This window comes from Balaenoptera ricei, chromosome 3 (genome assembly GCF_028023285.1).
Source record: "Balaenoptera ricei isolate mBalRic1 chromosome 3, mBalRic1.hap2, whole genome shotgun sequence".
Taxonomy (NCBI): Eukaryota; Metazoa; Chordata; class Mammalia; order Artiodactyla; family Balaenopteridae; genus Balaenoptera; species Balaenoptera ricei.
In genome coordinates, this window is record NC_082641.1 from 68,487,558 (window position 1) to 68,501,989 (window position 14,432).

Genomic DNA, 14,432 nt, shown 5'->3' on the forward strand with positions numbered 1-14,432 from the left:
AAATTCTAGACTAAAAGTTATGTCTCAAATGAAAAAAAACCACAACAATTCAGCAAATATGTAGTCACTATTATCTCGTTTGGCCTCAAAGTAAATTATTTTAGGAAGATATACCATGTGATGACAATTAACAAAGCCTTCCTTCTGAGTCTTTTCAATTTTCCATTTTCTCAGAAAGGGACAAAATTTAAAATAATTTATCCTAAATCCCACACTCCTTTTGATGCAGTTAATTGGGTGTGTATATATATATATACATATATATAATTGCAAAAATGTTTATGCATGTATATATCTATCTTTGCAAACAAGTATATGGGAAGAGAGAGAGGAAAACTTTCAAATACAATCTTGGTCCATGCTTTTAATGTAATGTGGGTGTGAGTGGCCCAGAAGTTAGGTAACAAACATTTGCGGAGGTGAGAGTAGAGCAAGATATTTTATGCCAGTTATAGTTAGATGATGGAAAAATAAGAGAAGAAAATGTTTAGTCTTTTTCTGCCATCTTTAGTACATTAAAGGGAAAATCCTATTACCCTGAAGAACAAAACTAAGCCAGAAATCTTTCCCTTGCCCCCCAATCAAGTAGAATTCATAATGGTGATGACACAGGACTTATCAGCTTCCAATATCATGTTCTAGGGGAAACCACCCACCTAGAAACCCCATCTCATAGTGTAAAGAGCTATGAGACATTTGGCACAAGACTATTAGACTGTGATTACTGGCATGATGTGATTGGCTCTGTCTAAAAGAGGTATAAACTAGTCATGCTGGTTCTTGTTGGATTTTATGCTAAGGAATACAGAGGGCGAGAATATTAGTTGAGAGAAGAATAGTGAATCAGATATATCTTGATAAAATATTTTTTAAACTATCTGAAAAAGATAAAAACATCTTGAGTCAGTAGCATTACCTCCAGTCCTAAAAGCTTAGTTTTTCGGAGGCTGTATATATTGATAAATTACATCAGTTTATGAAAAGTTAATCAGAATGAGTTTCTTGAACCTCCAAACTCAATATAGTACAGTACAACATCATTTTTTTATAGCAACACACAATATATTTTCAGAACTTTGCTGGATGGTATAGATAAATATAAATAATGAAATATAAGGTATGATATGTATCTTCCTAGAATTTTACATTTCCATTGGCAAAGAAAAACTAAAAAACATGAGGTATCAAATATTTTTTTTTAATTTAAAAGTTCAGAATAATGTGATATACTTTTTATTGGATAGAAGGAATGGGCTCAATAGAGATTACAGCATTTTTAAAAGTTTTTGTAGAAGGAAAATATTCACGGAGAGAAACTAGACATAGGTGATCTTTGAATAGTGACTGAAACAACAGGAAGAAAAGCACAGGAAAAAAAACATTCCAGGTAATGGCTGTCATGATTATTGAATGTGGCAGTTTGTGGGACAATATGAAGACTCTTCTGACTAAACATATTAGAGATTAGGGAAAAATGCAGACAGTGAGATCAGGGGGTATTTTATTTGAATGCCAAGCAATGTGATTTTAAGTTAGTAAATTAGGAACTAAACGTTTATTTGTTCATTTGTGTATGTATGACTTTAAAAGAAATATTCCCATGATGAAAGACATGTTTAGGAAAGTTTACCGCTGATAACTGGGCTTCTATCTTATTATCAAGCCAGGGTTACAAGCATGAAGATTTTACTGCTGACAATGGCATTTTAACTTTATTATCAAGATCAGTCCTTATTATGTTTCCAATTAGATAACCAAGTTGTTGCATCAGTAATTCATTCCATGCCCTAATGTTTTAAGAGACTTGAGCACATATTCATTCCGCCAGCCCTCCTTTTTTACCGGTTTTAAGTTTTTCCCCTAATCTTCATATGGTAAGAAGTCTTCTTCATGGTCTTAGATTTTGATAATACTACAGGTTGGACTTTGAAACCCCTAAGCTTTGACTGTTGAGATTAGTCAATATCTCCAGTTGGTTCCCTTTGACCAAACTCTTGCCTATAAGATTTCTTATAGAGTTATCTCATAGACACTCTAAACTTTCTTTGGAAAATTAGAACTGAACCTTTCCAGCTTCAGCACCTCCTTAACACTGCCTTTTCCCACTGAAATAATTTGAAAGTACCAACTTTGCCATCAGATATGCTCACTTCGCAATACAAACATGTAAATAATTTTTGGAGAAAAGTTTTAAACTCTTCTTTAAAGGACAAAAAAAAAAAAAGAGCTATTTGGATGAAGAAAATAATTGTAGCTAAAAAGCAAAGCACTTGGCAAATTCAACTGTAATAACAGAATTCATTAAACACAGGGCCTAGACCCAATCTGTTGTCCAGATGTGTCAATAACTGGACAAATATGTATGTAATGATAATTTTATTTTGCTAATCAATGTCTCCCTTGTGATAATATTGCAAGCATAAAGTGAATATACTATATAAATCCATATTAAAGGATGTAAAGAAAGCTGCAGTCAGAATGCTGCAACTGGGGAAAGATGGGAGCACCAATAAGACACTGCTGCTGGGTATGTACAGCTCTGTATAGCTTGTCTCAGCCAGACAAGACCAAACAGGCAATACATTCCAATCTTTTGATTTGTAAAATGGCTATATCTCAGAACTGTTTTGCTTACTTAAGGAAATGTGGCTATTTTGATAGAAAGGCAAAATATATAATTATTCTAGGACATCAGGCATAGTAGTCCAGGACAGTCCTCGTAGAATTGGGGTATCTTGTCACACTAGTTGTATTGCATCTGAATGGCTAATTTAAAGAAAATTCAGATGATGGTCACTACTGGAATGGCATTGTATTCACTAGGGGAAATGAGGGCTCGCCACCTTACTGCCAGGTGGCATAGATGTCTGGTCCCCACTTGGTCTCACTGATACCTAAAGGGGTCATCTTGCTACTTCTGGGCAGGAGTGGGACTTGTGGCTCATCACTATGCTCTTGCTGATTCCACTGTTACTGAAAGGGTAGAAGTGCCTTGTTATTGCTTGCCATGTGACCTCTCCTGAAACCACAGTAGAGTTTCTACTGAAACTTACAGTGGTAAGGCCTTGGTAGTGCTGGGGGGATGGTGAAAGTCCACCTCTAGACTAGGCCTTCTCTGATATCTCCCAGCAGGGATGCACAAGATGCCTCTTTACTTCCAGGTGCCAATGGAAGTCCAGGCTCTTCATGTGGTCTCTACTGACGCATAGGGGAAGGAAGGATCACTAATGCTTGGCAAGGACGAAAGTCCTGGCTCCCTTCTTGGCCGTCTCTCACATCACCCAGTGTAAGGGTTGAAGCCTTTCATTAAAACATGATGGAGTGCAAGTCTGGGCTCCCTACTCAGCTTTGGTGTAAGCTGGGTAGAGACACAGTTTTTTCCAGTGTCTTTTGTTGGAGTAGAGTGATTATTATCTATTATCTAGATTTTTCTGTCTCTTCAGGTTCTCCCTTTCGCAGTTCTAGAGAAAACTGGCTTCTGTTTTGTGTGTATCTATCGGCATTTCCAGATTACTCGCTTATACAGCAATTAGTCTGGGATATACAAAGCAGGAAAAAAACAAAACAAAGGGAATTCCCCAGCGATCCAGTGATTAGGACTCTGTGCTCTCACTGCTGAGGGTCTGGATTCAATCCCTGGTCACGGAACTAAAATCCTACAAGCCGCAGGGCGCGGCCACAAAGAAAAAAACAAAACAAAACAAAACAAAACAACCAGAGAACTTGCATCACTGAGTTGTTCCTTGGGTCCCAAGATCCCTAGCCAATTCACCTTTTTCCATCTACTTTTCAGAGTCTTCTTATGTTTAATTACTGTTATTTATATATTTTTAAATTGAATGTCCAGAGTTTTTATTTGTACTCTGGAAAAAAAAAAAAAAAAAAAAGGTAAAAGTACATCTATTCCATCTTCCTGGAAGCAAAAGTCTCAATTACTTTATTTTAAAAAAACAAAAAAATTGGTTTAATCTTTGAGGAAATCACACTTGTCTGACATGATCTCAAGTTCACTTGACAGTTTCTTTGAAAAAAAATGTGCCAAATAAATGTATTAATTCATTAATTATTAATTTGATAAAGTTTGGTTAGTTTATTAATCCTTAGTTATTCTTCTGGTAAAATACTGACTGCCTTTGTAAATAGGCCCTTACAAGTCACTTTAAAATCAATTTGGTAAGTAGTTGACACTGTTGATAGAGAGCATACATATAAAACTACAGTTTAACAAAGCAAAGCAAACAACAGTAGGAAAACAAGTGTCTTAAATTTGTGGGAATAGCTATTTAAGTAGTAGGATACAACTTTTAGTAATAATGTCATAGATGATTCACCTTATAAATTAATATGACATTCTCTGGAAAACTCTGCTAAATTACTGAAGAAGTTCAAATCTGACAAAGAGAGTGATGTCAAAGCTCTATTGAGGAGATTGAATGAAGTTATTTCATAAAAAATACATGGGGAAATAGAGGTTTAAATTAAATATAATTTAGTATTATATGTGATTTTTAGTATGACTATTACTTTATCCATATATCTAAAATTTTATATTTGTAGGTTGGCCAACAAGTTTCTGGAGTGATCTTTCATTGGGAAAACAGTGCTCATTTTATATTCATTGTCAATTTATACTTAGATATGTACAATAATATGAAATGCTGAATTTTGTTTCAAATATTTTCCTAAGCCAACAGTATATTAATCTGGTCCATGGTCTCTGGAATTTATTAATTTTGTTAATTAAAAAAATTTTTTTATTGGGGTATAGTTGCTTTACAATGTTGTGTTAGTTTCTGCTGTACTGAGAAGTGAATCAGCTATGTGTGTACATATATCTCTTATTTTTTGGATTTCCTTCCCATTTAGGTCACCACAGAGCATTAAGTAGAGTTCCCTGTGCTATACAGCAGGTTCTCATTAGTTATCTATTTTATACATATTACTGTATATATGTCAATCCCAGTCTCCCAATTCATCCCACTCCCCTTTCCCTCCTTGGTGTCCACATGTTTCTTCTCTATGTCTGTGTCTCTATTTCTGCCTTGCAAACATGTTCATCTGTACATTTTTCTAGATTCCTTATATACGTTAATATACGATATTTGTTTTTCTATTTCTAACTTACTTCACTCTGTATGACAGTCTCCAAGTCCATCCATGTCTCCACAAATGACCCAAGTTCGTTATTTTATATGGCTGTGTAATATTCCATTGTATATATGTACCACATTTTCTTTATCCATTCATCTGTCAAAGGACATTCAGGTTGCTTTCATGACCTGGCTATTGTAAATAGTACTGTAGTGAACACTGGGGTGCATGTGTCTTTTGGAATTGATTAATTGTAAAAGTTGTTAGTTTTAAAAAGTAGCAATACAATAAGACAATGGAATCTTTTAATTATCTTGTTTAACTTTTCTTTTCTGAAAAAAAATCTACTTGTTTGAAAACTATTTCTATTTCAATGTGCAGATGGAAATTTTCACTTACTCTTTCAATAATACAGTTTTCTTCAGCAACCTCCATTCAATTCCAGAGATTTGTTAATAGACTTTTTCTCTGATAACTTTTTTCCCCATGTGCCTATATATATTTATTTATAAAAATATGCAGGGAGTATTCTATAGATTTTTTATATGCATGTGTGGATATTTATTTCTCATGGCCTTCACAAATATTAACTTCACACTGTTCAGAATGTTGGTATTTTATTTTAGACCTACAGAAATCTATTCTAAACAATGGGATCGATTGATAGATGAAAGTAAGAACTATTATTTTGTTATGGGCAAGACTTTGCATGAATTATCTCATTCACTTCTCACAGTAACTCTAAGAAATGAAAACTATGTTTATGTCCCTTTTCTAGATGAGACAACTGAGGCACACACACACAAAAAAGATGAGGTAACGTGTCCAATGACACACGGCTGTATGTTTCTAGGCTAAAGGCAAATAAACATCTTTTATTCAATTTTGAAAGAAGTTTAGGACAGTATGTAATAGAAAGACATGATTAAAGAGTTGTCTTTTGAACCACTAATCATTGATGAGTATAACTAATTTTTACATCAATATCTCAATATTCAGTAATGTGTATTCAAGTTGGGGTATATAAAGACAGAGAGGAAATGTATGCAAGAGAGATAATGATCCTTACTGATGTTATATGAACTGACTTTAAGGCCATATTTACATTTCTCGGAGGCAGTGATTTTAATGAACAGGTCTATACATGATAGGACTGATCATAATAAATAAACTATATTAGAAATAAATTGCTCAATCTTCAAAAGAATAATCAATAATCAATTCCTACCAATTGAGTTAGGTATTATTATTATTCCCATTTTAGAGATGAGGAAATTAAGGTACAGGGTTGTTCAGTAAGCTGGTCAAGGTTACACAACAGAAGGAGTTTAATTTTGAACTATGACTCTTTGGCTCCAGGTTCTGTGCTTGCAGCCACTGTACTCCTCTCTACATGGTTATTTGCTTTGAAAAGAAAAAAAAAAAAAAAGGTCGGATTTGCCCTGATTCCCCTTGTTCTTTAGCTATGAGGATGATAAATAATAGGACACTTAAAAATGCTGTTTTTCCCCATTGGGTCTTGAAAGTCTGAGTGACTTTATAACAACAATAGTGTCAGTTTTAGGAACTGAAATCATTAAAGGCGTGTTATGAAAATATCAAAATTGAGCCTCACTTCCCTAAGAATTAAGGATCAGAACCACACACTCTACCCTTCTGGGAATCTTTTGATAGGGCTTTACTCAAACTCAGGGTAAATATTTATAGCAGCTCTGAGTCCTCTGGGATTGTCCTATTTTTGCCCAATTTGATGGAAGTTTAAATGAATTTTTAGCACTCAGATAAAAAAAGCCATGGACAAAATTTGTCAGAATATATTTCTCTATGCATATCATAAATCTATTTCACATCACCTCTCAGTGCTTGTAGCAGGCAGAGTGTGTTTTGAATTTGGCTTTGATTTGAATGTGGACTGTGATCTTCTGCATAAAAATTAGTGACTGAGGGGCTTCCCTGGTGGTGCAGTGGTTGAGAGTCCGCCTGCCAATGCAGGGGACATGGGTTCGAGCCCTAGTCTGGGAAGATCCCACATGCCGCGGAGCAACTGGGCCCGTGAGCCACAATTACTGAGCCTGCATGTCTGGAGCCTGTGCTCCGCAACAAGAGAGGCCGAGATAGTGAGAGGCCTGCGCACCGCGATGAAGAGTGACCCCCGCTTGCCACAACTAGAGGAAGCCCTCGCACAGAAACGAAGACCCAACACAGCCATAAATAAATAAATAAATAAATAAATTTAAAAAAATATAGTGACTGATGGGTACTTTATATTAATTAACGTATTTGCCTCTAATAAATTTGTTTCCAACAATTCTCTGGTGCTAGAATATTAAAAGAAATTAGAATTATCAAACTATTAATATGATGGTTGCTTTCTGATAACCCCTATTTTCTGATTGGAGGCTGAGATGTGATTAATGAAGATAGTGGTTTAATGCTTCTTCTTTTCTTTAATAGCTGGAACTAATGGCAATTTCATGTCCCTGCTGCTTTGACCAGCAGAATGTATCAGAAATAGAAAAACTTCCAGAAGTCAGATTTATAAGACATATTTTTGAGGGGATCTGAAGCTACTTTTCAAAAGCATAATTTATGAACATTCTTCATTTTATTTTGGTCTAACTTATTTGGTAGAAGAGAAAAATCATTTCATGTAAACATATAGTTTTGTTTCTCTTGTGTTCTTTTGTTTCACTAATTGTGTAGACTGTTTTGAATCTACTGAAAAGAGTGCTATAGGTTATATATTTTATATTGTTCTTCACACAATGAGAATTTTGTCCTATTAAATGCTGTTATAATTATTTAAAACAGTTCTCTGTTAGCACTATCTTTGTTCCCCATCATTTCTTAATCCTATAATTATCAAGTTTTAACCAATTGTATTATCACAGTTTTTCTGACTGTAGCTTGTTGCTATCATAGCATATCACGCTTTTGAAGAATATTTAGTGTCCATGCCATGTTCTAAGGGACTTCTTACAATCTGGCATTAATTAATAATCCTGTCCATTTTTGTTGGAATGACAACAAGGGCTTCAGAACCTGTCTCCAATGGAAGTCTCAGACAGACGATTTGAATGGACAAGACATGGCATGAAGGCCGTAGGTGACTTGTTTTGAAGTTTTCTATGTATGGCCGCACCTTGTAAGTTACTAGAGTTTATCTGAATGGCTTGAGTGTGTTAAAGATAATTTATATGAATACTTCCTCAGTGTCCCTTGTCTCTTCCAGTGCATACTAATTATTTTGTCCCCTGCTTTCACAATATCCAATGCATATTCTGTGCCTGAGTCCTCACAGTGGCTTTAGGAGAAGCTGTTGTTATTTGAATTTCGGGGACATTTTGCTGATAGTAGAAATTACTCTAAATTGAGATAAAACACTAATGGTTAAAATGTTTATCATTAATTTTCCTTTTATAAAACAATTGTATTTTAACAGAAACCTCTAGTACATTTTCAGAAAGTACTCCTGGTATAAATTCTAGTCACTGTATTAAGGCCATATTAGTAATAATAAACAGCAACTTCTACTTAGCTATCACTCTGTGCTAAAATTTTATTTGTATTATACAATTATCCCTCACCATATCCCTATCATGGAATATTACTTCTAAAAAAAAGAAAGTCCCCAATACAAATTTACAATATATTAGAGATAGCATTCAATAAAGATCTAATCATGCTCTTACATAAAATATAGGAACAAGATTTTGCTGTTAAGGTCAAAAGATGTATTTCATCTCTATTTCAATGTTCTAATCATTAAAGTACCTTTTATTTTTCAGAAATCATGGTTTCTCTTTATCATTTCAGCTTGAGACTGCATCCTAAAAAGGTTTTGTTTAAACTTCAAGTTTGTATAACATGGTCTATAAACTTAATAACATTATGCCTTATTATACTGACAATGCAATTACCAGCCTATTATGCATTTCCTTGGGGCATGTGTATTTTTTGTTAAATAATAAGGCTATTTGAGAGGTTTGCAACATTGACTAATTTTTAAACTATGGCATACCCGGTGGGAACAGCACGTGTGTTTTTGGAAAGACTCAGGATGCCATATCAGAAGCAAGTGAGGTAGGCCCAGGGCTCACAGGAGCAAGACAGCCCTAAGGTGCAATAAGTTCAGCTGAGCAGATATGCATAATAGATGCCATGTTGTATTGGATCGGAGTTCCACCTGGCCCAGTAGCCAATCATAGTAGTATCTCCCTATAGTGGGCAGAATAATGGCTCCTTAAAGATGTCCTAATCCTTGGAACTTGTGAATATGTTACATTACATGGCAAAAGGACATTAAGTTTGCAGGTGCAATCAAGTTTGCTAATTATCAACATTTGCGATGGGGAGATTATCCTGGGTTATTCAGCTGTATCTAAACTAATCACTGGTGTCCTTAGAATATGAAGGAGTCAGGGGGATCATCAAAGAGATGAGATATAAAAAATGCAAGAAGGGAGCCATGAGCCAAAGAATACAGGTGATCGCTAGAAGCTAGAGAAGACAAGGAAACAAAGTCTCTAGAAAATAATGAAGCCCAGCTGATACTTTACTCAGCCCAGTGAGACCCATATCAGACTTCTTACTTAGATAATAAACTTGGGTTCAAGCCAATAAGTTTGTGGTAATTAGTTACAGAAGCAATATAAAACTAATACACTCCTGTGGTAATTTTATAGTGTTTTCCAGTGTGAGTGGCCCCAGTATTATTGGTTGTGATGTCCTCATTTTAATAACAAAAGTTTTTATGGACCCCCACTTAATATATTAATTGTATATTTAACATGTGTTGTTGAAACACTTTATAATGATCAAAAAATATCTAAATCTGTATGTATTTTATTATTAACCCTATCATATATAAAGCTTTAAAATGGAGAGGCACTTATTTGGTTGATACCAATGCTTGATGTGCAGATTGACTTGCAGTTTGACTCCTGTTAATAACTTAATGAGACATCAGTGATGAAAGCGCATAAAATGTGAAAAGATGGCTCAATGATGTGGAATTTAGGATTTCAGAAGACTGGAGATATCAGGAAAATATCACTTTCACTATTCTATGAATGTATCATTCATAATAGGCTCTAAAAAGGCTGCAGCAGTGAATTCAAGGTAGAGAGACTGATCATGAGACCATTACAACTGTCAAAGAATTAGTGGTAGATTGGATAAGGAAAGACTATTCCTGCACTTATTGATTCAAGTTGATGACAGATTGAAATCATAACAGAGTAATCATAGTTGAGGCACACAAAATGGAGTTGGGTGGCCTTTGAGGATCTGGTTTCAGACACATCCTTGCATCACTGAGAACTTGAACTTTCTGAACTGTACCAAACCCAAGGACGGCACCAGACGTTTTAAGAACAACATCTGCTAACTGCAAACCTGTGGTCTCAAGGTTCCCCTTTACAACTATGTAACCATTTTGGATCCCAGCTAATCGTTGCTTAACAAGCACCCTTACTTCTTGCCAGCTCCCGTCATAATTCTTGACAAACGATTTATGTAACTAACTGTGGCCTTGCAGTTTTTGCCTTTATAATCTTCCTCCATTTTTTAGTCCAGTGGAACACAATTCAAGTGCTCCTTGAATCTGTTTCTCCTGCGCTGCAGTCCGAAAAAACCCTTCAAATATTAATCTCTTTATTTCAATCAGGTCTTTGTTCCTGAAAATTTTGGTTAACAAACTATTTATTGAGCTATATTGTTTGCCAGTCACTTGATATAGCCCTGAATGTTTTTATGTTAATTATAGCCTACAACATTTACATAGTTTTCATTCATCGCCCAAATTTTTCCACATTACTCCATTTCTTTTTAAATTTATTTATTTATTTATTTTTGGCTGTGTTGGGTCTTCGTTTCTGTGTGAGGGCTTTCTCTAGTTGCGGCAAGCGGGGGCCACTCTTCACCGCGGTGTGCAGGCCTCTCACTATTGCGGCCTCTCTTGTTGCGGAGCACAGGCTCCAGACGCGCAGGCTCAGTAGTTGTGGCTCACGGGCCCAGTTGCTCCGCGGCATGTGGGATCTTCCCAGACCAGGGCCTGAACCTGTGTCCCCTGCATTGGCAGGCGGATTCTCAACCACTGCACCACCAGGGAAGCCCTCCATTTCTTTTTGATCTGCAGCTCCAACTCAATATCCAAAAAAAGAAACTACTGTGAATAGAATTCCATATTAGGCATTCTAAGGTATTGAATTTTGGATTCCACTGGGAGTAGGTACTGTTAACAAAAGTTATTTGGGAGTGTTCTTGGGATCAGCACTAGGGAAGAGCAGGGAAGGAAGAAGGATTGGTCAAAGAGAAGCTGAATTGTGATACACCCCAAAAGAAGGCTTTCACTCATTCAATGGGGAACTCTGGAGCTGGAATGACCTTCAGAGTCGTTTCACATTGGGGTAAGGAGCTCTGGCTTTTAAACTCCACGCTGATCAATTTTTAGATGTAGGCTGCCCATGGAAGGAGGCATGACCTTGGGCAAGCCCTACTCTTTTAGCCAATCTCTAAAGAGGGCAGGAAGCTAAGGGCCATCTTCTGGCAGTTCTCCCAATAGCTGGGGAAATAATTCCCTCACTCATTAAAGGGGATCTGGGTAGTACATCACGGTATACATCCCTATAGGGTAAAGCTGAAGTAGAGTGCCACCAAAACATGACATTTTAAAACAGCTAACCTTTCTGGGCCTGTAAAATAAGAAGCCCAGATTTCACAATATCTAAATACACCTTTATGCTCTCATATTTGCTGATTCTTTTCCTTGATTTTTGACTATAAACAAAGTATTAGGAAGACTGTAAACTCTACACCTACCCACCAAACCTTATATTTTTAAATTTCACTTTGGTAAAGTTGTCAATAAAATTAAACAAATTTGATTTTACTTTCCTCTGAATACTAAAATCACATTTTTATAACCACAGTTTAATCTGATAGTCAATGATTACTTAATGAAACAAATTGTTTAATAGAAATTCCCCACAAATGATTTCAAATATAGAATGCAGTACATTTAAAAACTATTTAGGGTGAAAACTTTTCATATTTCTGAAAAATAATTAAATTAACAGATTACATGAATGCAACTGACACCATACCTCCTGTGTACTCCAAAGTAAACATACTCTTTTGCAAGTTGGTGTATGAATGATCCTCAAGAAGCCCAGGAAAAATCAGAATATCTCTTGCAGTTTCCTTTCCTTGCTTCCTTACTCATGTTTGACTGAAAGTAAATTTGCAGGCTTTTAATTATCCTGCAGCTTGAATTCAACCAGTGATAAGTAGTTATTTAATGTGTTGTCAGCTTTAACTAACCTCAACTGTGACAGAGCAATACGGCCTTATCTTCAGCAGCATTACTGAATCAGAGTAGCTTCTAGTGGGAGAAACGGTGCTTTTTTTATTGTGCTAGAGATGACCCACACTTAAGTGAACATGTGATATTTCAATAGCTGACACAAATAAGACTAAGATATTTATATACTGAAGACTGTTAGTTGGCCAGGAGGTTTTTAGACCAATAATGTTCATATTCATTAATGTAGTAATTCATTCAGTAAATACTTACTAAATCCTTCCCCTCATGGGAGGCTATTGTAATAACATATAAAAATTATGGTGGCTTGACTTGACTGGTACTCAAAGGTAAAGGTGTCAGAATTTATGGATTAGATTTTGGGTGTGAGAGAAATAGAAGATACCAATTTCTGGCCTATGCAACTAAAAGAATGTAATTGTATCTATCGAAGATGGGGAAGGTTGTGAAATGGGTAGGTTTGGGGACATATCAGTAATTCAATTTTAGACAAATTGATCTAAACTAGTACATTTGTCATTATCACTCACAGGAAAGAGATTTGCAAATTAATTCTTTTAAGACATACACCTAGTAGTAGTCATTCAAATATATTAAATTTGCATTTTTTAAGAACTGAGCGAGAAGAGAAAATGTATTTTTAACATGGCTAGATATATTTTATTTACACTGCCAAGCTTATAAAAATTGGAAAATGCTTCCAAAATATGAAATTCTAACATTAAAAACATTAAAACATAACACTAACTTAAATACACCATAATTTAAATTTTTCTAGATTTCTTCAAGCAGTTTGAGATTATCTTTGTTTATGCAAAAATGTACACCAACTCTTCAGTATGAAAATTTAAAAGCAAGGTGATAGAAAAGGTGAAACTATCTTGGGCTATCAGGGGAAGTATTTACTTTTCTGACTTTGTCATAGCCTCACATCTGTATTTTAGAATGTAGCTTACATTATTTTCAATGTGATGTTCTCTGTTTACTGATAACATGGGCATTTTGAAAGAAACTTATTTACTTCTCTGATATCTCAGTATTTGTATAATATTCTATAACTCTAATGTTCTCTTTCCTTGTTCATTTTCATTTCCTCTCCATATCTCACTATTTTTGGTTTTGTAAGCTGTTATATTTTTTACTGCACTCCTAGTTGCTTAATCTTTTTATCATGCACATTTGTCTACTTTCCCCTTAAGGGAAATACATCAAGGCAAAGATATGAAGATATTTTTGAATTGGCAAAAGCTGACGAGATACAAAGATTACAGCATGCAGATTTACATAATTTAAAATACAACAATTCATTGTAAAACATTGGGGGAATTCATTATAATTTTTCATACATATACGTTTTTAATTATATTAGAGTTAGTCATTTTTCCAGCCTAAAATTCTTTGAAATACATAAAATAGTAGTTAGAAGTTGAAGTGCTCTAAGGGCATTGAGGAACAGACATGGTATTTGGGCATGTGCATCTGCTGTGCCAGGTTTCTTGATTGCCTGTGAATAGCATTGTATCTCAATATTGTGTGTGCATGCTACATTTAAGAGAAAAGCTTTACTGTGCCAAGATGTGGTAGGCAAAATACACAAGGAGATGTAACTGACCATACAGAAGGTGGGGTTGGAGGCTGCTTCCAAATATTTTACAAGCATCAAATAGTATCTGCAAAATGACCACAGAGAATGTCTTCATTTGGCTAAAATGATCTATTCATGCTGAAAATTCTTGGAAACCTATAGTAAGTAATGTTTTAGTAGGTGAGTGAAAGTTATAAACTAGCTGTACATGTGCACATGAAGAATCCAGTTGGATGTAAAGACTTCATAAAGTGGCAAATGACAGAACTAGAGCTCTTCTATATTCTGTCCTAGCTATAGACAAGAGGTTGTTTTGCTAGGAAATCAAGAACTGGGTATAGAGCATGTCAGTATGATAGTGTAAATTTCATAAATAAGCCCAATGATTAGACTTTTGTGCAAGTCCCTCTGCATATTGTTTGTGTTCTTCTA